Source organism: Macaca mulatta, chromosome X (assembly GCF_049350105.2).
Source record: "Macaca mulatta isolate MMU2019108-1 chromosome X, T2T-MMU8v2.0, whole genome shotgun sequence".
Lineage (NCBI taxonomy): Eukaryota > Metazoa > Chordata > Mammalia > Primates > Cercopithecidae > Macaca > Macaca mulatta.
This window is the reverse complement of record NC_133426.1, coordinates 104211943-104235696: the sequence shown is the minus strand read 5'-3', so window position 1 is coordinate 104235696 and position 23754 is coordinate 104211943. Positions and strand designations below refer to the sequence as shown.

General features: G+C 38.7%; 1 protein-coding gene across 5 annotated transcripts in view; it reads right to left on the bottom strand.

The window, feature by feature from the left end:
- Nucleotides 1–23754, bottom strand: part of DIAPH2 (diaphanous related formin 2) — a 918351-nt gene that overhangs the window by 326643 nt on the left and 567954 nt on the right. The gene's annotated exons all lie outside the window — the stretch shown is intronic.

Below are 23754 nucleotides of genomic sequence, written 5' to 3'. Positions count from 1 at the left end.
ACACTTGCATACCTCACTTGGGCCACGTATCCCATTGGGAATTTTATAATTGTTTGTGCGCCGGGCTTTTTCACCACAACACTGTGGTTCCTCAAAATAGGAACTCTCTCTTGTCATGTCTCTGTCCCTCATCTGTCTGAACAGTGCCTGAATACAAGAGCGCTGCTTGATCATTTCAATTCAGCTGACAATTGTTCTTCCTGGTGTTAACTGGAGAAATATGGGAATTCACAAACATTTTATATGCGGTAAATATTTACTGCATTTATTTCCATAACCTTGAAAGGTTTGGGGAGTAAGCATTAACAACTATATTTAAAACTGAGTAAACTTGAGCAAGATGTGGCAAATGACTTTCCCTAAGTCACATAAATGGTAGAACTAAGCACATAACTGTAAGTTGCATGTTCTTTCCCAATAGACCATACCACAACAAAAGAAGTTATATTAGACTGCGGGCATGATGTTTTGTTAATACAGTCATTTTTAGGTGGCCAGAGAAATGGCATCATAATCAATATATCACCATAGCACAGTAAATGTGAAATGATGTGTGATGATACAAGTCTTCTTCAGGACAGGACTTGGAAAAATACTCAGATGATTTGAATTAGAATTAAAATAAGCCAGTACACATTGTTTGGGAAGTAGGTAGAGCATAAATAATACATACACGAAATGCGATTCTCTGCAAATGAAATAAAATTACTCAAGCATGTGTAACAGCACAATTCAAGGGTCAGTAATTTGTCTCACTTTACAAATTAATAACATGGAGAGAAGTAGAAGAGTGGGCTACTCAAAACAGAGATCTGCCAAGAGCAACATGGGAAAAACACAAATTGGCCAGAAATCAGATCTTGCATATTTTCTGCTATAGCTCTTTGATTATGGTAAATTGCCAGGCCCAACAGTGCTTAACTTTTTCAGGCCAAGATAGTTCATTTGGTAAATGGCTCTAAATGACACCCAAGTGCCTTTCATTTAGTGGCTTGAAAGCAGTGAGCCAACAGGGAGCAAAGAGCTGACTTTCTTATTAAAGGGTGGAGACCATTTCGAACCAAACCCTCCCAGGTGACAAAACTATTCATGAGGGTCAAATCAGTCAGTTTAGTTGTACAGTGAGTCTTATAAGTCACGTGGGTACTATTCCACAAAAGGAAATCAACGAGGTCTGGGTCCCCTAAAAGAGTTATGTATGTGAGGCACCTAATTTATTCCCCAGGGAATATCTCATTCATTAAGCAGAAACTGACATACTGTGACATGAGTTTTCCATTCCACTTAGTGAAAGTAAGTCTTTAGTTCATTCAATCACTGCTCCTGAGGACAAGTAGTTTCAGAAATAATGTCTCATGTCCAAATTTATTTCTTGTCTGAGAAGTTAAAAAGTTAATGGGACTTCCTACTTGTTAGCATTGCAACCGGGAGCTTGGCATTTCCTATTTCTAAGGATTGTCATTATTCATCTTAACGAGGGGGCACAAAGGCAAAAACAGTTACGAAATAACTTAAGACATGGAAAGGTCAGTGGTCACTGACTGTTTCTTAAAGGATTTTCATTGTAACCTAAGTAAGCTAATTTTTTTTTTTAAAGAAAAAGACACATTTTAATGGATTAAAATATTATGCAGAAAAAACATGTGACAGATGGCAAAGCTGAGCAACATTTACAGCAATATCTAACTCGGATCCAGCTGACGCATCCCATTACATTTCATACACAGCTTTCTTATTATTGATAACTCGGAAACTCTTTGCAGATTCTTAATGTGTGCAAAGTCAGATGGAACAATCGATAATTGGTGAGTTAATTTATATTACAAATCAACTCTATGTACAGTCCAAGTGGCAGCATCCTGTGTAAGAAAATCAATTCTTTTATATGTGCATGTTTCCGGTGAAACACATCATTTCTTGGTTTGATAGAAGATATTAGAAAGCTTATTCTTGTAGATTAGCTGTACTTTGCAACCTCAAAATAAGCAGTCTGTTCTATGCCATGGAATCTTAACCACAGTAAAGGATGTGTCAAAAAATGAGTTCTGCTATTCTTCAGAAAATAAACAAAAATCACATTTCATGTACCCTGTTTTGACTCAAAGAATTATCCTGTCATTTTTGACAGATGCAGTAAAGTGCAGTAATTTTTCTTTAAAGGTAAAGCCAAAATAGATTAGGCAATTAAAAGCCAGTGTTATTAAAAAAAAAAAAAAAAAAAATTCCTACCCACAGTAACAACTAAAAACTATATTTATAATTATATTTCTTGTTTTATACTTTACCAAAACAACTGCAAACTGAAATATGAGATGTGCTACCAGGATAAAGGGTTTGTGGTCTGTGTTTCTTTCTAAATTTTCTTTTTCTCCTACCCCACTTTACAAATTAGATTATGGCAGATAATTACATAAGTGGAGAAGTTACAGGACATCGAAGCACCAAAGAATCATTTGATTGGAAATAGATAACATAGCTGCTTTATATTAGACATCTTGCCAGGTGTCCTGGTGGTTTTCTAATAAGGATGATGACAGTCACTGCACTAACTGCATGTAAAGATAATACTGTCCAAACTGAGAGTTAATGAAACTCCTGCTTTCAAAGTCCATCAACAAAATAAATGCTGGCAATGAATCCTTATGAAACATAATAATTTGTATAAAATAATAAAGGAGAATAGCCAGTATTTGTTTCTTCAAAGTTGTGGACAAAGCTTTCTTGATCAAAAGAATATATTATTTATATTGTAATCTTTAGGACAAGTACTATGACTTATTCACCATTAGATCTCTAGCATCTAACACAGTTTCTGTCTCAAGGGTAGTTAAACTATATTATTTGAGAAATGTACAAAGGGTCAATGAGAATAAAAGTATTTTTCAGATATAGTATATGCAAGTATACACACAGACACATACATATACACACACACACGTTCTGTACTGTCATACTAAAAAAAGAAATGTTCTTTTAAGAACCCCAACTAGGCCTGTATGTGATAAATTAGTTTTGTAATAATGCCTTGCAAGAAACTGAGAAAGAGCAGTGAGAATTAACAGTAAACATTTAATGATGCTGTGAGCATGGGTTATTCCTAAACGCTGACTAACTCATTTAGAGAATTGTCTAGTTAAAACTCAACTCAATAGTGAGAATAATATTACTGACCACTTGGATTAGTATCGTTATCTCCAAACTCCTTATTCTGGCCAACAAGGACCTACATGATCTGTCCCTACCTTTTTCTCAGTTTTCATCTGATACTAATCTCCCCTTTGTTAACCACACAACCAGCCATATTGGCCTTCTCTTTGTTTCTTGAATACACTAAGTTTATGTCCATTTCCATACAATTTTGAACAAGCTATTCTCTCTGCCTAAAATGCTTTTAACTAGATCTTTACATGTCTGGAATCTTTCTATATTTCAGTCCTCAGCTCAAATGTCACCACGACAAAAAGCTCTCCTAACCTAAAGTGGCTCCCCAGTCACCATCACATAACCTGGTTTTATTTCCTTCCATAGCACTTAGCGCAACATAGCACTGAATCCCAAACCAATGCCCAAGGAAATTTTAGTTCCATGAGAGCAGGCACCTCATCCATCTCATTACTCTCTCAGACTGAAGGCCCAGAACACTGATTGGCACATAGGAAATACTTGACTTTCTTAACTGATTTTCCTGTTTTCAGTCTCTCCCTTTTTAAATTCATTCTGCATGCAATGACTAGATTGGCAGAGCAATCCTACTAAAGTACCACTCCTCACTGGTCATTCAATTCCCCTAGCTTCATACCGAGAGAGGAGTATATTTTGAGTATGTTTCTGTTTTCTATTATTGTCAGCCCTCTCCAGCTCTGAAATTCTTACTCTGTGCTTATTTGACTTGATGAGATATTGCAACAAAAATAATAGTAGACTAACACCTGCAGAAATTAAATGCAGTAACAGGATTAGCATATACTGACAACAGAGAATAAAGTCGTTTCTTTTCTTTCTTTTTTTTTTTTTTTTTGAGACGGAGTCTTCCTCTGTCACCAAGGCTGGAATGCAGTGGCATGATCTTGGCTCACTGTAACCTCCGCCTCTCAGGTTCAAGCAGTTCTCTGCCTCAGCCTCTCAAGCAGCTGGGATTACAGGTGACCGCCACCACGCCCGGCTAATTTTTGTATTTTTAGTAGAGATGAGGTGATGCAGTTTCACTATCTTGGCCAGGCTGGTATTGAACTCTTGACCTTGTGATCTATCCACCTCAGCCTCCCAAAGCACTGGGATTATAGGCGTGAGCCACTGCGCCAGGCCAAATAAAGTCATTTCTAAGGAGAAGATTGGCCATCCCTGAATTCCTCGAGGGTGAGAAGTTGTGAGGACCAACAGTAATGTAGCCCTTGATGCCACATAACTTTTCTAAAATATATTTGTGCAAAGGCTAATTAACCACTTGAGCAGGTGCCCCAATGGCATCAGAGACATGTGTACATGTGTATGTGTGAACAAGAAAATGGATAGCCACATTTGCTTCAATATAATGCCCTGAAATATATAGCATGTGTGTGTGTGTGTCTGTGTCTATGTATGAGTATTTCTGTGAGACATATATGTACACAGAATGACTGAAAAGATGAGAAGAGGCATATGTGCATTTATTCACACACAAGGGGCCAAACAATCATCTGTGCCTATAGAGCACCTATGTGACCTTCTTAAAGCAAAAAATAAAATAAAGTTTCAGAAAGATAGAGAAAAAAAGCCTTCTAGGAATATGATACTGCATTATCAGACAAATATCTCTAAAGCAGCTGAGAGGAACTGATGATAATCTAAGATCATTAAGATGTAGCTGAATTACAGTTGGCCAGCCTGGGCAACATGGTGAAACCCCATCTCTACAAAAAATACAAAAATTAGCTGGGCGTGGTAGCAACGTGCCTGTAGTCTCAGCTATTCAGGAGGGTGAGGTGGGATGATCACCTGAGCCCAGGAGGTTGAGGCTGCAGTGAGCTGTGATCATACCATTGCACTCCAGTCAGGGTAACAGAGTGAGTCCCTGTCTCAAATAAATAAATAAACAAACAAACAACAGCTGGAGCCGGACTCGGTGGCTCACGCCTGTAATCCCAGCACTTTGGGAGGCCGAGGTGGGCAGATTACCTGAGTTCAGGAGTTCGAGACCAGCCTGGCCAACATGGTGAAACCCCACCTCTACTAAAAATACAAAAATTAGCCGGGTGTGGTGGCACATGCTTGTAATCCCAGCTACTCAGGAGGCTGAGGCAGGAGAATCGCTTGAGCCCAGGAGGCGGAGGTGGCAGTGAGCCGAGATCATGCCACTGTGCTCACTCCAGCCTGGCTGACAGAGCGAGACTCTGTTTCATAAATAAATAAATAAATAAATAAATAAATAAATAAATAAATAAAAGTTGGAACATTCTATTTACAAAGGCCTATAAGCTATAAGAATATACAGTTATAGCACCTAATAAAATGCTTAGCGCATGGCTGGTGCTCAATATAATAATGCACTTTAGAAGGCTTTTCTTTAAAAATAAATTCTAGCATTCAAATGGTTAATGCTCAAATTTGGGAAATCCTGGTTATCTATAAATGGATATATGCTTACTAGAATTCCAGATAATTGAGATTTCACTGAATACCTGTTCAAAGTGTTTCATAGCCTTTTATTGCACAGGATACTAAAAACATGAAATGAATGGCTTGTGGCAATTATCTGTGATGTAACTGACAACTTAATAGGGACATTTTGATTGATCTGGAAATAGAAAGTCAGCTATGATAGAGGGAAAAAAAAATCTAATGCATGTGCTATCCTAACAAATAGCAAAGTAAAAGAATAGATGCATGATATGAGTCTACATTTTGTCAATAAAATACTTAGAGGGTTCTGAAGTCACTAGCTCCTCTCTGCTCTCTGTGTTCAATGCCTTATATATAATACCTTTTTAATCAATGCACAGAGCCCATTCAAAAGATCCTTCTTCAAACATTTTTGTCACGTGGCTCTCAGGCCAACAGAATTTTCTGGCTTCCTCCTACCACACAAGCTATACCTTTTAAGTTCCCCTATTCCTTCGTTAAAATTCTTCTCATCTTCCAAACTTTTAAATGTTGGAGTATTCCAGACCTGAGTCCCTGGACCTCTCTCTTCTCTGTCTGTTCATGTGTTTTAGGTAACCTTAACCAGTCTAATGGCTTTAAACACAATCTCCATGGTGATGGCTCCTAAATTTCTATCTTTAATGTGTACCCTTATATTCTAGGCTCACATACCTACATCTCCACTTGGATGCCTAATAGGCATCTCAAACTTCCCACCTCTCAAACCAAACTCTTGATTCATCACCCCGACAACCTCCCTTCTTCCTCATCAAGTCATCCTCACCCCTGTAAGTGTCATTATCTCTTTTCAATTCTCTAATGACTTTCTCTTAGACAATGTCTTCCATGATTTCACATCAGAACTAGCCTTGCTTCTTCTACATTCTCCCTCACTTGCTGCAATCCAGCCACTGGTCTTGCTTTTCCTGTTATACCTTAAGCATGCTTATACTCATGCTCATTCCTTAAAGCCTCTGCACTAGTTGTTCCCTCTTCATGGAAAGCTCCCTCGGTTACTCATGCAAATCATCTCACTTGATTCAAATATCTGCCTAAATGTTACTCCCTTGGAGGGGTCCTGCCCTGGCCAACTTTAAAAATAAGTGTCACTATCATTCTTTAATGAATTCTTTTACTCACCTTTATTTTCCTTATCACTGTCTGATATCATACTACATTTTTTTTTTTTTTTTGACGCTCTACAACACTAGAGTATATGCCAAAGGCCTTTTTTTTTAAATTTCAGTTTCTCATCACTGAATCTCCACTGGAAAAAAAAAACAGGGCTTGGCACATTGTAGACGTCTGATGAATTTTTTTTGATAAATATTTGTTGAATGAATAGATGAATTTGTGACTAGTAGGAATGTCACAATATTATAATATCAATACTGGTGTGATGAATCAGAGAGGAAATTAATTCAACATTTAAGCATTTAATGTTTGAGCAGAACAAGGATGAATGCACTACCTAGCTTTGGCAATATAAGAACTTTTTAGAGCTGAAAGTGATGCTCAAGATCACCTAATACAATCCCTTTGTACATAAATGTACTTATTTACATAACTTGGAATTATTATTTCATTTCTCTGACTTTCTGTGTTCCAGGTTAATTTACTGAAAGTTGAGGCCAGGCATGGTGGCTCACACCTGTAATCCCAGCACTTTGGGAGGCCAAGATGGGAGGATTGCTTGAGGTCAGAAGTTAGAGAGCAGCCTGGTCAACATATCAATACCTCATATCTAAAAATAAAAATAAAACAAAAAATAAAAAAAGAAAGTTGATGTTTTTATTTCCTCTAAAGGACATGAGTATTAAAACACCTTATTCCCAATAACATTAAGAGTTAATGCAAAGCAATGACTTACAAAAGCAAACAATGAAGAATCAGTTGTAAGTCCAGAGTTTTGGATAAATATTAGTATTAGTAACTTAAGCACATTTTGGCATTTTAAGCAAACATAAACAATGACGTATAAAATATGTGCAGAAAAACAAATAGGCAAAATGTCCCTTGTGCAGTGTGATTGAGTTAAAACAATTATGGAATTCTTCCCTCAATTAACAAGCCAATAATGTAAATCTCATGACTCTTGGTATTTCACACACATGCACACGCACGTGCACACACACACGCGTGCACACGTAACTAAAATCAAAAGAATTGCCAGGTTTTTATAAACTTATAATTCAAAGATATGCCAGGTTTTCATAAACTAATAATTCAAAGATATGGCCTCGCAATCAAAAACTAGATCTTTTGGTATTTAAAAAGCCATCATTTTAACACCTAAACTGCCTACAGGCAGAAGGGTTTCTTCTATAAGACTAACCCATGGCAGCTGCATTTCATTTTTATTTGAAAAGACTGATCCAGTGTTTTTATAGCTCTCGATTAAGCTGTTTAAATAAAAAAAGTAAATGTTGAAAGAGGAAACCACTGTAGTTAAGCTCTATGTAAACTAGTAATGGGCAAATCTCTGGTGGTTTAAAAGTTCGGTTTGGATAAATACCTAAATCTATCCGAACCTCTTAGCTGAAAAATTCCAGCTCCCACAAGGTTCATAGAGCTTTAGGTTTTCCACAGAATCTGACATAGCTTTTCAAAAATATCCATACTCAATTCCTAGCCAATAGTAAAAAAGCAACTTTTGGGGGAGAAAAGTTAACAGTTTTTAAAACATAAAATGTCCTCAGGATTTGGCTCAATTTGAGAGATTTCTAACTCCAACTTTAAAACTCCACTAGGATTGTAAATCCAGTAAGACCATAAACAAGAAACTAATCAAGGTACCAAATTGTGAAACATTTGAAACACCTGTAGATAAACAGGCTGCGGTAAAGATTCCTCTTCACCTTTTCCCCAAATTAATTCGTATTCATCTTTCAGATCTCAGCTCAGGTATTATTCTCTCTGGAGGGCAGTCCTCGTAACTAGGTTGTTGACTGGCAAGGCATTATAAATCTCTTCCTTATCACCTGCCATGGTTGCTTGTGTAGTTGCTGAATGTCTATCTCTTTTAGCAAACTAAACTCTCCTTGACAGTAAGCATTGTATCTTTTTTGTTCACCACTGTGTTCCAAGTATCTGACACAGTGCCTGGCACACAGTGACGAATCAATCAGTGAGTATTTGTGAAATGGATGAATCCTCAACAACATCAAGTAGGTACAAGACTTAATATGTGGCCAGGTGTGGTGGCTCAGGCCTGTAATCCCAGCATTTTGGGAGGCTAAGGCGGGCGATCACCTGAGGTCAGGAGTTCCAGACCAGCCTGGCCAACATGGTGAAACCCCATCTCTACTAAAAATACAAAAATTAGCTGCGAGTGGTGACGGGTGCCTGTAATCCCAGTTATCTGGGAGGCTGAGGCAGGGAGAACTGCTTGAACCCCAGAGGCAGAGGTTGCAGTGAGCTGAGACCACTCCACTGCACTCCAGCCTGGATGACAGAGCGAGACTCCGTCTCAAACAAACAAAAAACAAACAAAAAACACTTAATATGATAATTTTTGCTACAGAACATTTAGGGTTAGACATGAGAAGATAAAAGAGCTTTTCAAGCTTTAAAACACTATATAAATGCAAGTTGCTATAACTGTATTACAAATTCAACTACAGAACAGTTGAATGCATTATTGAAGACAAATATCCATTTGCCCTGTCAGACACACGAGTGCGGGTGCACACACATACCTTTCTAATACTGGAAACAATTCTAACTTTAGTACTTACTTGGATCAGTAGTTGGCAGGTAGCAAGTATCACTCTCAGGCAAATACCATGTGGTGGCTGCAAGCAAGAAGAGGGAACGAGAGTTTCTTGCCTTTCAACAATTTACAACCCACCAAATACTGTTCAAACTCCTTAGACCAATATTCTTAATTATTTAGAACTTGATTTTACCCTCTTTCTTAGTAACAGCTGTCACTACTTCCAGCCAAAGAGTTCTACTTGATGTTTTCACAGATTTTTGATTTTTTCTTTGAGACACAGTCCCATGCTATCACACAGGCTGGATTGCAGTGGCAGGATCTTGGCTCACTGCAACTTCCGTCTCCTGGGTTCCAGTGATTCTCCTGCCTCAGCCTCTTGAGTAGCTGGGACTACAGGCATGTGCCACCATGCCTGGGTAATTTTTGTATTTTTAGTAGAGACGGGGTTTCACCATGTTGACCAGGCTGGTCTCGAACTCCTGACCTCAGGTGATTTGCCTGCCTTGGCCACCCTAAGTGCTGGGATTACAGATGTGAGCCATCACACCCGGCCTACATTTATTATCTTTATTGACCCTGAGTCTCAGTGTCTGGACTGTAACTCTCCATAAAACTTTCCCCCAAACCTTCAGTCAGAAGTGCTCTTCCTTCCACTGCTCTGAACTTCTAAGACAATGTATGTGAACACTCAATACAGACAGAAAACCTCTATTGATATCCTAGGTTTCATTATTTTATAGAATGAAATTACCATCATGTATATGGCATTTATCATACCCGTGTCGTCTTATAATCACTTGGGTATGGTGTTGATTGTTTTCTAATTTACTTGTTTCTGAAATGAAAAGTCCATGTTTTACTCATTTTTGTATACCTCACAGTCTTAATGCTTTGTACACAAGGCAAATTCTGGCATTAAAGAATACCTAAATATATGTGTGGGGAAAGGGAGCTATTATAATAAAGAGCAGAAGGCAAACCCTGTGTGAATTATGTTCTGATATCTGAAAGTTTAGGCAGATATGTTGGATGACCTAACACATATGTGCCATCATATGGCATCTCAATGCCTATTACAATTAATTATTTTTAATACACTCTGTGAATTTAAGCTATTTAACCCAATAATATGGGGATCACTGACAAAACATAGTAATATAAAAATCCTGGCTGGGCATGATGGCTCATGCCTGTAATCCCAGCACTTTGGGAGGCTGAGGCAGGTGGATCACCTGAGGTCAGGAGTCCGAGACCAGCCTGACCAACATGGAGAAACCCTATCTCTACTAAAAATACAAAATTAGCTAGGCATGGTAGTGCATGCCTGTAATCCCAGCTACTTGGGAGGCTGAGGCAGGAGAATGGCTTGAACCCAGGAGGTGGAGGTTGCGGTGAGCCGAGATGATGCCATTGTACTACAGCTTGGGCAACAAGAGCAAAACTCCATTAAAAAGAAAAAAATCCTGGTTTTTTTTTTTTTGTTTGTTTGTTTTTGAGACGGAGTCTTGCTCTGTCACCCAGGTTGGAGTGCAGTGGCACAATCTCGGCTCACTGCAAGCTCCGCCTCCAGAGTCCACGCCATTCTCCTGCCTTAGCCTCCCTTGTAGCTGGGACTACAGGCGCTCGCCACCACGCCCGGCTAATTTTTTGTATTTTCAGTAGAGACGGGGGTTTCACTGTGTTAGCCAGAATGGTCTCGATCTCCTGACTTCGTGATCTGTCTGCCTCGGCCTCCCAAAGTGCTGGGATTACAGGCATGAGGCACCACGCCCGGCCAAAAAATCCTGTTTTTAAATGTTCAAAGGTCTCTAATGCCTATGTTGACTGTTCATTTCAAATCTTAAATTCTGAATTCCTCTTTAACCTAATCCTAGAACTTTTCAATTTAGGCAATTTCCTGGAATGCAAAATAGCGTTACACGTTAATCTAATACAGACATAATTAGTGAGGGGTTTGTGCTTGTTTAAATAAGGACATTAAACGAATTTCAAAGTTAACCAGAATCACATTTTGGATGACCTATGAGAAGACATAGCAAAATATTTTGTAACTATGACCTTAAAGTTAAATGTCTGTAAAAGGCAAATCATGCATTATTTCATTCACCAGACATGTTTGAGCCCTACGAAGTGCCAGGCACTGGGAGTAGAAAAGACGATCACCACAAAACCAACATCGTAAACTTGTGCATACAGTGAGCTTACATTTCATTAGGAGTTGAAAGCCACCTCCTCCATGAAGCTGCATGACACCACAATGTCCCCTGCATTGTTAACTCTTAATGCATTTATAACAGTGCCATATACATTTTATTAAACATCATCCTTTTAGCCACAGATTTCTCATATGGATGGACTTAGCTAAATGTTAAGCTCCTTTAGAGCCAAGAGAATACTTTGTACTTCATTTTAATGCTTCAGTTCCATGGCATCTAGCATAGTATTAGGAACTGCAGTAGCTACTTAATTAATATATGCTGGATAGATAAAAACATGGAAATAAACTTATTTGGGAACCTAGAGAAATCGTTGGTATACACAGTTCTTACTTAATTATCCATGTTAAGAGAGATGGTTAATTCAAAATAAAGGATAATATATAAGTTGTTCCCATTTGGCTTCGGAATGCATTTCCATCTTTAACTTTTCATTTGGGTCTCTTGGTTGGAGTGAGAATACATTTCCAACAAAATAATAAAGTTGCAACGTTCATTCCCAATCGTGGCCAAAGCCAGAATGCTGTCTCTCTGGCCAAAAATATTTTGGGAAGATGGTAAGGAATATCGAAAATGTCTATTGCATTTTTAGTCTCCATTATACTCAGCAATTAAATCACATTGTATTGTTTATTGCTATCTTCTGTCAGTTTTACCTCTTTGAATACATTCTTCCTTGAAAACAGGAAACATATCTTAATCTTATTATCAGTTTTTTTGAGGCGGAGCCTTGCTCTGTCTCCCAGGCTAGAGTGCAGCGGCATAATCTCGGCTCACTGCAACCTCCACCTCCGGGGTCAAGCGGTTCTCCTGCCTCAGCCTCCCGAGTAGCTGGGACTACAGGTGCAGGCCACCACGCCTGGCTAATTTTTGTATTTTTAGTAGAGACAGGGTTTCACCATCTTGGCCAGGCTGGTCTCGAACTCCTGACCTCATGTGATCCACCCACCTTAGCCTCCCAAAGTGCTGGGATTACAGGCATGAGCCACTGCGCCTGGCCCCTTAATCTTGTTTTATAGTGGTCATAGCATATAGAATGTCATCATTCATAGAGTACGCAAGAATTTTCAAACTCTATTGCTCCATCTTCCTCTTTCCTACCAAAGTGAAAAAAGTAAGGAATCAAAGTTTAACACTGAACATCTGGATATTCCTTGAATAATGAGGTGTTAGCATCCTGCTTACTCTACAAGCATTCACTACATTTTGAAAAATGTACCCTTTATTGGTCTACATACAAAAAGCAAAGTTAGCTAGAACTTAAAAATGTTTTAAAAGTTAGATAAAATGAAATTGGAAAAAAGAGACCTTTTTTCTTTCTTTTTTTAACAAATAACATTTTCCTTGGGGGATAGAATTATTTCCTATCTGTACGGTTTAGAGGAGAATGATACATAAATGACAGTTTTAAATGGTTATTCTGCCGGGCGCGGTGGCTCAAGCCTGTAATCCCAGCACTTTGGGAGGCCGAGACGGGCGGATCACGAGGTCAGGAGATTGAGACCATCCTGGCTAACACGGTGAAACCCCGTCTCTACTAAAAAATACAAAAAACTAGCCGGGCGAGGTGGCGGGCGCCTGTAGTCCCAGCTACTCGGGAGGCTGAGGCAGGAGAATGGCCTAAACCCGGGAGGCAGAGCTTGCAGTGAGCTGAGATCCGGCCACTGCACTCCAGCCTGGGCGACAGAGCGAGACTCCGTCTCAAAAAAATAAAAATAAATAAATAAATAAATAAATGCTTATTCTGTTTTACAAAGCATTTTCCATTTTGCAAAGCATGTTAAAAGTCACTCTATTCTACCTAATTTTAATAACAATGTATGTGAAGTAGGCAAGCCAAGTATTATTTTTTCAATTTTATGACTGGGTAAACAGTCTTTCCTAAGATCACAAATATCACGGCCAGAGCTTAACTCAATGGATACCCAGTCCAAATATCTTTTCATTCACATGGATTAAGTAAAATACTTGGCATCTGAAAGAACATTAAAGTTTGAAAGTACTTTTATATATAGGTTCTGAGTCAGGCCTATGATAAAGGCATCTAGAGATCAGTAATTGAACAGAGTTGCTGTGCACAAATTTGATAATGTCTTAGCAGATATGAAAAGCCACTTACTAGATATTTGCTTTTGATAAGGTAAAGAGGGTTGTTACCGTTACCTGTCAGAACCATTGTCAACTCAGTTACTCATGCCCTTTGTCTCCTCAGCCAACATCAGTTTGTGACTAGGTCCTATTCTCCTCACTGATGATTTCTGCAAAGCTTGTCTATAATGCCTTTTTAAATTTTTCATTGATTTTTCCATTCTTGCCATTAGTGAATCCCTTAGCCTTAAATAAGTAGCTGAGATACGATCCTCTCAAATTGATTACAGTTCTATAAATATAGGTCTTACTAGGTATATATAGTATATATGCAATCCTATTATCAAAATTCAATTAGATAATTTTCAGTAATGTCATATATTTTTTCCATTCCTCACTTCATTAATTAATTCAGACAATGTACTACATTATTATCCTATCTTACATTTGCAACATAAAAGAGAGCATGATTACATGATTATTAAACAATGATTTCATATACTTTCTTGTAATTTTTTTTTTTTAGTCTTCATCTCGTAAAGCAATTTAAAACCAGAAGAAAGGCCAGGTGTGGTGGCTCATGCCTGTAATCCCAACACTTTGGGAGGCTGAGGCGGGAGGATCGAGACCAGCCTGGCTAATATGGTGAAACCCCATCTCTACTAAAAATACAAAAATTAGCCAGGCATGGTGGCACGTGCCTGTAGTCCCAGCTACTCGGGAGGCTGAGGCAGGAGAATCACTTGAACCCTGGAGGCAGAGGTTGCAGTGAGCCGACATGGCACCACTGCACTCCAGCCTGGGTGACAGAACGAATGTCCATCTCAAATAAACAAACAAACAAATAAAACAGAAGAAAAGAACAGGGAATATTGAATGAAAAGCCAAGTTTACTTGCCTTAATTTTCATAAGCTATATGTGAAACACATCCTAACTAGAAATAAGTAAACAGACTTTTATTATACAAAAAGATACTGATATATTTTTTCTGCATCATGAAAACAGTACATGATTGAGATTTTGCACCAGAGTACATTACTTGAGGAATTATAATAACATCACTATTATTACCTACATGTAAACTATGTATGCTTAACATACCACGTGTGGCCTTCATAATTGAGAAGTTTTACCAGATTTTAAACAAAAGCAAAGAAAACAAATTCACAGATTCATTGGTATGATATCCAATTTATAATCTTATAAAGAGCAAAATGGCTTTATATCTATGAATAGATATGTGCATATGCTACATGTTCTTTATGTGCATATGCACACAAAAAACCATATTCATATTGGGTAATTTATTCTTTCAAGCTTCTTTTTTGTATTATTTCTACTCAATATGAATAAATCCTATAGAAAGGTTTTTACATCTTTTAAAACTTAGCTTCTGGTGAGAGCGATTAGAATTTGTCAGGCTGAGGGTACATTAACTCTTTCAGACAAATTAAGTTCCGTTTTATGTTCTGAAAAAGATGATTTCCCGGATGAGTCTCTTGTGGCCTGAAAGGGTTTATGCATCCTTTAACTGAGCAATATATTCTCTTCTCACCATTAGCATCATGCACCAAATGTCTATCAATTCCCTGAACAAAGTTTGAAAAATGTAGCTCATAGTCTATGTAATTTCAGGCTGAATTTCAAGCAAGCAAAACTCTTCAAAGAGAAAATTTTTGTGCTAACAGACCCTTAAAAATATGCTCCATTCAGACAGGGTCTTAGAATTTGTTAAGACATCTAAATTCTTAGATTTCTATCTTAGAATTTGTTAAGACATAATTTTCAATAGCTGCATTTTAAATCAAGACATGATAAAAGAATAACATTTGAAACATGTTAGACTCCTTTCTTCTGTTAAACTGAGGCTACGCCAGAAAAACAAGCTAATGTTCTGTTTACTGGCCATAATGTTAAGTTGTATATTAATTATTATATAATAAACTCTAACCTATTTAAATAAACATTTATTAAGCACTTGACTTTCTATAAAGCATTGTTATAGGCTTGTTGTAAAGTACTCAAAATATGAACCAGAATCTGTATCAGAAAAGAGTACATAAACCAGTAAGCACAACAGGTATGTACATGAACAGAGTATAGACAAACCAGCAAGTACAATAATCAAAGTATTAAAATGTTATAAAAATACAGGGAACAGGGAAATTAATTTTGATTGCTATGATTAGGGAAGGCTTTCTGGAGGAGATGGTGTAAGTGAGCAGCTAATTTTTTTTGTTGTTGTTGAGACGGAGTCTCACTCTGTCACCCAGGCTGGAGTGCAGTGGCACGATCTTGGCTCACTGCAAGCTCCGCCTCCCGGGTTCACGCCATTCTCCTGCCTCAGCCTCCTGAGTAGCTGGGACTACAAGTGCCTGCCACCACGCGCGGCTAATTTTGTTTGTATATTTTAGTAGAGACGGGGTTTCACGGTGTTAGCCAGGATGGCCTCGATCTCCTGACCTCGTGATCCACCCGCCTCGGCCTCCCAAAGTGCTGGGATTACAGGTATAAGCCACCGCGCCCGGCCTGTGAGCAGCTAATTTTTAAATCAGTTTACAATCCTTTCAAAAAGAACATTTTTTTTCCCATTTGAGAGAGATTGAAAAGGAAGCAAAAAAAGTTTCACAGGGAACAAATGTAGAACTTATCTCAGATTTTCAAACAGGTCTAACCTCGGAGGCAGCACAATACCGGTTAGAAGCACAAGGTTTAATGTCAGAAAGACCAAAATTGGAATTCTGACCCTCATGAACCACACATATTACCTATGTGATCTCCTGCACATGGTTGAACCTCTATAGCCTCAATTTTCTCACATTTAAAATAAAGTTAAGGCTGGGCGCAGTGGCTCACGCCTGTAATCCCAGCACTTTGGGAGGCCGCAGCGGGTGGATCACAAGGTCAGGAGTTCGAGACCAGCTTGGCCAATACGGTGAAACCCCGTCTCTACTAAAAATACAAATACAAAAATTAGTCAGGTGTGATGTGCACCTGTAGTCCCAGCTACTTGGGAGGCTGAGGTAGGAGAATCGCTTCAACCTGGGATTGAGACACTGCATTCCAGCCTGGGCGATAGAGTGAGATTCCATCTCTAAAATAAAATAAAATAAAATAAAATAAAATAAAATAAAATAGGCCGGGCACGGTGGCTCACGCCTGTAATCCCAGCACTTTGGGAGGCCGAAACAGGAGGATCACAAGGTCAGGAGATCGAGACCATCCTGGCTAACATGGTGAAACCCTGTCTCTACTAAAAATACAACAAAAAAATTAGCCAGGTGTGGTGGTGGGCACCTGTAGTCCCAGCTACTCGGGAGGCTGAGGCAGGAGGATGGCGTGAACCCGGGAGGTGGAGCTTGCAGTGAACGGAGATTGTGCCACTGCTCTCCAGCCTGGGCGATAAAAGCAAGACTCCGTCTCAAAAATAAATAAATAAATAAAATAAAACAAAGTAATACTACCAACCTCATAGTATTTCTTTGGAGGTCACTTAGGAAAATATATAGAGAGATATATAGATATAGATATTCCTAGCATAATGGCTGGCATATGACATTCACTAAACAGTGACAAAGACTCTCTCTTGAACCAAATTTTAGTCAGGTTCCTCTGAGTACTTTTTTTTTTTGAGACAGAGTTTCGCTCTTGTTGCCCAGGCTGGAGTGCAATGGTGTGATCTCAGCTCACTGCAACCTCCGCCTCCTTGGTTCAAGTGATTCTCCTAGCTCAGTCTCTCGAGTAGCTGGGATTACAGATGCCTGCCACCACACCTGGCTAATTTTCATATTTTTAGTAGAGATGGGGTTTCAACATGTTGGCTAGGCTGGTCTCGAACTCCTGACCTCAGGTGATCCACCCACCTTGGCCTCCCAAAGTGCTAGGATTACAGGTGTGAGCCACTGTGCCCAGCCTTGAGTCCTCTTTTTGACTAGGCCTCATTCTTAGGCCCCGTCCTTGTCCCTGACAGTCCAGTTTTAGCAAGAATCCTACTGGGTCAGTTTAGCAAAAATCCTCCACCCTTCATATACGGTCAAATTCCTCATCTTCCACCCCTCATATCTTATTACCCTTGCCTGCCTTCAGCAAGAATCCTATCAAGTTGGTTTAGGGGGAATCCCCTTATCTTTGATATCTACTTCTAGTAATGTTCCACTGCCTGACTCCCACCCTGCTTCTTGGCTATAAACCCCCACTTGCCTTTGTCGTATCAGAATGCAGCCTCATTGTATAGTAAGGTCTCTCTCCTATTGCAATAGTTCCTGAATGAAATTTGCCTTTACCACTTTAACTTCTTTCTGGCTCTAATTTTCTTTCATAAAAGTTTATTACTATTATTACTATTTTATTATTATTATTTATTTATTTATTTTGAGACGGAGTCTTACTCTGTTGCCCAGGTTGGAGTGCAATGGTGCAATCTCAGCTCACCGCAACCTCTGCTGCCCGGGTTCAAGTGATTCTCCTGCCTCAGCCTCCTGAGTAGCTGGGATTACAGGCATGCACCACCATGCCCAGCTAATTGTTTTTTGTAGTTTTAGTAGAGACGGGGTTTGACCATGTTGGCCAGGCTGGTCTTGAACTCCTGACCTAGTGATCCACCCGCCTCGGCCTCCCAAAGTGCTGGAATTACAGGCGTGAGCCACTGTGCCTGGCCTATTTTATTATTATCATAAATGATTATACTTTCTATTTAAATTCAATTGAACTAAAAATTCCATTGACCAGTACCATTGTCAAGAGAGTATATTTCAAAGAATGCTAAGAATCTTTCTTTTTTAAAAAGCACTCTTTTTCCCTTGTTTTGTTTTTTGTTTTTTCGGGGTTTTGCTCTTTTTGCCTCCCAGGCTGGAGTGCAATGATGCAATCTCAGCTCATTGCAACCTCCACCTGCCAGGTTCAAGTGATTCTCCTGCCTTAGCCTCCTGAGTAGCTGGGATTATAGGCTTGTGCCACCACGCCTGGCTAATTTTGTTTTTTTAGTACAGATGGGGTTTTACCATGTTGGCCAGGCTGGTCTTGAACTCCTTACCTCAGGTGATCCACCCGCCTCAGCCTCCCAAAGTGCTGAGATTACAGGCGTAAGCCACTGCACCTGGTCCCCCTTTCTAAAACAATTTGCTTCTCAATGTATGCATTATCTGTATTACTGACCATGCCCCCTTTTAAATCCTGTACCCTCCTCTTTCTGAACAGTCTCATAAAAATATGTTTGCTTTGAACTTCCTAATTTTCTGCATTTGAGAGGAACAGGCAGTGAGGGTAAGGAGAGAGTCAGAGGTGAAGAACTTCCCCCCTCCAGCCTACTCTGAAGTTCTCAATTTTTCTTTAGGCGCCAGAAAATGACCTGAATTACTACATTCATTAAAAACAAAACAAAACAAAACAAAACAAACAGCTTTGCTCTTGAGGGTCATTTTTACTTTCATTTTTGTTTGGTCAATTTTATATGACACTTGCTTTACAAAGTGTGGATTATCATCTTCCTGAAACCTGTTACTGGCATGTTCTCAAAGGTGATCAATGTCACTGGTGGTTCTGTGAGTTTTTTCATCTACTTAAAAATTATTCTCTTAATAAATAAAGGTGGAATACAATTAACATAATGGCAGTGCAGTGAAGACCCCAAATCTGTTTTGAATTATCTGGAAAGGATAATGTGCCTCCTCAGTAACTTGATTTGTAACCACTTCAAATGACTTCCCTGATACTATGAGGAAATCCCAGGTGTTGATAGTTAGTTGACAGAGTGTTAATGTCATTAACATTCTGTCAGCTCTTCTTGTCAATGTGTTAATGGTGCCCCTGCTGCTCAGTCACTCTCTGTCCTCCGGTTGGGGAAATGATTTAGCCAGCAGTCAATCAAAAAGCTAAGCTGATTTTGGGCAACAGAAAGCCCTACCATTGACAAAATCTCTGCGAGTAAATGTGGTAAGGAATTTGTCAACTGGATATAAACAGTAAGGTCAACACTGTGGTTGATGTGCTTTTTTAGATAGTTTAAGATGTTAAGAATGGACCACAACACATATTTAAAAGTCTAAGAAGCCCTCTTTTAAGAATGGGTTTCTTTTCTGACAGAAAAAGCAAGGATTAATAAGTAAAAATGATGCTTTGACTTCTTAAAAAAAGTAAAGTGTTGGGGTTCAGAGCACAATATCTGGAAGTATGCTACCTTGGCATGCTGAATACTTTGAGCTGAAGGATACCAGGAGGACCACAGAAGCAAGAAGGTGTCTCTGAACTTATCCCTCCCTCCTTCCTACCTTCCTTTGCCTCCTGAAGCAAGTCAAAGAAACTAGAATTCCTCTCCCTTGAAACAAGCCATAAAACCTAAGAAGATCACTTTTTAAGCTCTTCCATTCTCCATCAAAGACTTTCACATAGGCTGGGTGCAGTGACTCGTGCCTGTAATCCCAGCACTTTGGGAGGCTGAGGCGGGCTGATCACCTGAGGTCAGGAGTTTGAGACCAGCCTGGCTAACACGGTGAAACCCCTTCTCTACTAAAAATACAAAATTAGCTGGGCATGGTGGCATGTGCCTGTATTCCCAGCTACTCGGGAGGCTGAGGCAGGAGAATCGCTTGAACCCTGAAGGTGGAGGTTGTAGTGAGCCAGGATCACGCCACTGTACTCTAGCCTGGGTTACAGAGTGAGACTCCATCTCCAAAAAAAAAAACAAGACCTTCACATGACAGGCGTCTTTTCCCCATACCTGGGGGAAGACTGTCATATAGAGATACAGAAAATAATCTGAACCAGTCTTGATGGGTTCCCTCCAGCTTATTACCATTAGATCATATCCTTTTATCCACCAGTCATACTAAGGGAGGAGACCATCCCTCATATTGTCTTATGCCCACTTTCTACCTCCAAAGAAAGAAAAAGTAAAAACTAAAAGGCAGAAATGAAATCCACAAGCAGACAGCTCGGAGCCACACCCTGGTACTGGTAGTTAAAGATCGACCCCTGACCTAATCAGTTATGTTATCTATAGATTACAGGCATTGAATAGAAAAGCACTGTGAAAATCCCTATCCTGTTTTGTTCTGATCTAATTACCGGTGCACGCAGCCCCCAGTCACGTACCCCCTGCTTGCTCAATTGATCATGACCGCCTCACGTGTACCCCCTTAGAGTTGTGAGCCCTTAAAAGGGACAGGAAGTGCTCACTCGAGAGCTCGGCTCTTGAGACAGGAGTCTTGCCGATGCCCCCAGCCAAATAAACCCCTTCCTTCTTTAACTCAGTGTCTGAGGAGTTTTGTCTACCGCTCGTCCTGCCACAATACTTCTGCACAACTGCCCATAAAATACATGGTTTTTCCTTATTTCTTTGAGTCTTCATTTATGGAGGTTTCTGTGTCACATAAAACTCACATTAAATAAATTTGTATGCTTTGCTCTTGTTAATATTGTATTATAGGGTGTCAGCCATGAACCTTAGAATGGGTCAAGAAACATTGATTTTTCTCTCCCATACCATCTAATTTTTTCTGAGTCAGAACAAGCAACCAATTTTGGGTAGAGAAAGGAAGAAAGAGGTGATGAGTTTCCTTCTAAAGCCATTGGCCCCAGCAGGCTAGAAATAGCCTTTGAAAGGTTTTTGTTTGTTTGTTTTTGTTTTTTGCCCATTTTTTTTCTGACATTTACTTGTGGAGCTGTGGATCACTCCTAAAACTGATTATACTTTACAGCATGCTCTATAAAGGTGATTCAATGATACTCACATTTGTGAGATTTATATGAAGAAAAGTTTTATAACTATAAGCACAGCCTAACACTGTTTGACAGTATCATTTTGAAGTGCTAAGTAAAAGCAAGGGCTTGGACTAGATGATCTTCATTGTCTCTAGCTATAATACTGTGTGATTCAACACACATTTACTGAGTGCCTACATTGTGCTAGGTGGTAGGCATTGTGGTGGGCATATAGTAATTAACAAACCATACATAATCTCTCCCATGGGGACAGCAAGACAGAGAACATACACATGTCAGACTGTCAGCAGCCTGAGGTCAAGTTTTCTATCATCTTGTGTACTGTTCAATTTTCATGCCTGGCAATGTCTAGCATATTGTAAGTGTTCAATCAAAATTGGGAAAGAATAAGGGTAAATATAGGGTGCTCCAGGACATAGACTGACTTGGAGATTTGAAGATTCAACCTGCATATTCGGTTGCCCTGAAGCCATCATGCCATTGCTGCTAACTGCTAGAACTGTTGCTATTCTGAAGTCCAAAGGCATATGAGTGCTTTTCAGCTTGTGAACTCAGTCCTCATAGAGAGATTACTGTTTAAGTAGCTAAAGTTACTTTCCATGGAAACTACTCCCATACTTGTGCCCGTAATTATTCAATTTAAAGGGTCAGTGACTTGAAGCAATGCAATGTATTGGCACTGGATGGAAACATTGGAAAGATCATCGAGTACAAAGGATCCTATACTAGAAATGGAATCATGGTTCTATTTTTAAAACAGGATCAAGTATCTCACAAATATCTTTCTCTTTTAGCATTGCCAGGAGGGTAAAAAATATATATATTAGGTAGGCACCAGAACTGATATACATACATATAATGATTATGCATTTTGTTTGTCCCTTTCTAGAAGACAGAAACTCTCAATGGGTGACCAAGAAGTCTTTCAAAGGAAGAATAACTTGAACCACAGTTTTATCATTATAATCCATTAATTCATAGTTTTTAACCAACCCAAGTCAATATTCAAATTTTTTCTCTGAAATAAATTGCTGTGTACTTTATTTTGTTTCTTTAAAGAATATGATATGCAAAGTAACAGCCCCATACATTTTAATACAGTTTTCAATCCCCTTGTGGACAAACAGTCACACTTTAGTGCCACTTAAATGAAGAATAACCATTCATCTGTAACATACAGATACAGAAGGCTCTGGATTTTCATTTTAAAGTGCTTAATTACCTGCATAAAGAGAGAAATAAAATAAGGAGTCCAGGCCAAGTTCACGAGGGTTTGAAATTACTTTTCTTTTTCTAAATGAGCAACAAAGACTCAATGTTGCAAGCTGTTGTGTGGCTATAAGCCAACAGTAGAAGAAAATGTTCAAAAGAAAAAGGGGATCAGGAATTAAATTCAAATATAAGGCAAGAACCAAAATCGAAAGGTGAAAAAGGAGGTGGTGTTTCCAGGCACAGGACAATATAACATATGTGAAAAAAAAAACGTAATCAGCAATAAAGTGAAACCTTCATATTAAGTATTCCAACGTGGCCAGTAATGCAACTCAAGGTTATTTTTGTGGATTCCCTGCCTCCAATCACTCACAAACTTATGTTGCCAATATTTGTATTCATGAAGGTACTCAGAATCACTAAAGGACCACACAAAACACAGTATTCATTAATGAACCAAAACACTGAGAGTTAAAATTTTTTTTTACATAAATCTAAATTGCCATTCTTAAGTAATTCAAGTTCAGCACTGTGACTTCCAAGTTGGGCAAAAAGTAAAGCATATCAGAAAAGAAAAAGGCTTTAACCTTGAAACAAGGTGACTGCCAAATAGTTGTTGAAGGAATTTACTTATTATCAGATAAAGAATTTACAGTATTTATTCCCTCTAGAGATATAAAATGGTGAATCAATCTGCAGTTCAAGATATTTATTTAAACCCAGAGGAGGAGGATATGGCTTTAAGTTTTGAAAACTAAAATAGAAAATTATAAAAAAATCAGTTCTAATGTAGTTTATCTTTAGATACCAGATTTAACATTAAACAACTCAAGCTAAATGCTATTTCTCAAGTTTTCCTTTTATATATTTTTATGATTTATATGAATATACTGCTATAAACTAGAAGTTTCAAAAAATATTTATTTAACAAGAAATGCTTAATGTTATACAGATATCTACTATAATTTATGTAAATATATCATCTACTGATCAATTCGTCTATCCATCCAACTGTGTATCCATTTATTCTTCAGTCCTTTCAGTCTAGTGATATTAGTTACCCTCTTATTGTCCTTGAAAATGCACACATGCCCTCAGAAAATGTATACACACACAAAAAAAAAACTTTCTGTTGATCATTTACTTTAAACATTTGGTTATATAAGAATATTCTGTTTTGT